Genomic DNA, 1,307 nt, shown 5'->3' on the forward strand with positions numbered 1-1,307 from the left:
ATTTCCCAGGCAAGAACACTGGAGTCAGTTGCCAATTCCTTCTCCGGGGAATCTTCCTGACTGATCAAACCCATGTCTCCTGCACTGGCAGGCGGATTCTTTACCACTAAGCCACCAGGGAAGCCCATGATAATTATTGTACATGGGAGTTTATCACATTCTTTTGGTCTGCTTTTGCATATGTTTGTCATCTTCCATTAAAAAAGTTTTAAAGAGTATCATTCACAAGAGCCCAAAGGTGGAAACAACCCAGATGTCCATTAACAGATGAATAAATCAGTAAAACGTAATATGTACATATAATGGAATATCATTCAGCTTTGAAAAGGAATGAAATTCTGCTCTTTTCCCTGTGGGGTCCTGGTGTGCAATGTCTGCAAACAGCAGCCTCCTTGGTAGTGTATACAGCCTGTGGCCTCTATGGGTTGCCCTAAGGAAGCCTGGAGTCAGCCCTTGCCAGTGGGCATTCATGACTGGCATGCTGTCCCCAGTCTAGGCTCCAGATAGGTGTGTGCAGTGCCTTTGGAAAGCCCCTGGGCACAGTAGCCAGGGTTCACATTGCCCAAGTCATAATGTCCATCCGTACCAAGCTACAAAACAAGGAGCATGTGACTGAGGCCCTAACAGGGCCAAGTTCAAGTTCCCTGGCCACCAGAAGATCCATGTCTCCAAGAAGTGGGGATTTACTAAGTTTAATGCTGGTGAATTTGAAAACATAGTGGCAGGAAAGTGACTCATCCTGGATACCTGTGGAGTCAAATATGTCCCTAATTGTGGCCCCCTGGTCAAATGGCCGGCCCTGCATTTATGAGAGCCTTGTCTTGTCGCCTCCTTACTCACATCCACCAATAAATCCTACTTTCTTGTCAAAAAAAAAAAAGAATGAAATTCTGACACATACTACAGTATGGGTGAACTTTAAAGAATTATGCTAAGTGGAATAAGCCAGTCACAAAAGGACAGATATTGTACTATTCCACTTACATGAGATACATAGAATAGACAATTTCATAGAGAGAGAAGGTCGCATAGAGATTGCCAGTCTCCTCTGTCTGTGGGGATTCTCCAGGCAAGAATACTGGAGTGGGTTTCCATGCCTTCCTCCAGGGGATCTTCCCAACCCAGGTATCAAACCCAGGTCTCCCATATTGCTGGCAGATTCTTTACTGTCTGAGCCAGCAGGGAAGCCTGGAAAGAGAGAGGTAATGAGGAGTTATTGGGAATAAAGTTTCTGTTTAGGATAATGAAAAATTTCTGGAGATGGGCAGTGATGATGGTTACACAACATTTAGAATGTACTTAATACC

At 44.5% G+C, this 1,307-nt stretch overlaps 1 non-coding gene across 1 annotated transcript; it reads left to right on the plus strand.

Moving 5' to 3' along the window:
• The first annotated feature begins 320 nt into the window (after window positions 1–320).
• Window positions 321–452, plus strand: LOC145508105 (small nucleolar RNA SNORA70). Its single transcript, XR_014055365.1, has one exon. It is a non-coding gene; the product is annotated as a small nucleolar RNA SNORA70 (small nucleolar RNA).
• Window positions 453–1,307: the final 855 nt, after the last annotated feature.

Source organism: Giraffa tippelskirchi, chromosome 5, assembly GCF_054371585.1.
Source record: "Giraffa tippelskirchi isolate mGirTip1 chromosome 5, T2T-mGirTip1v1.2.pri, whole genome shotgun sequence".
Lineage (NCBI taxonomy): Eukaryota > Metazoa > Chordata > Mammalia > Artiodactyla > Giraffidae > Giraffa > Giraffa tippelskirchi.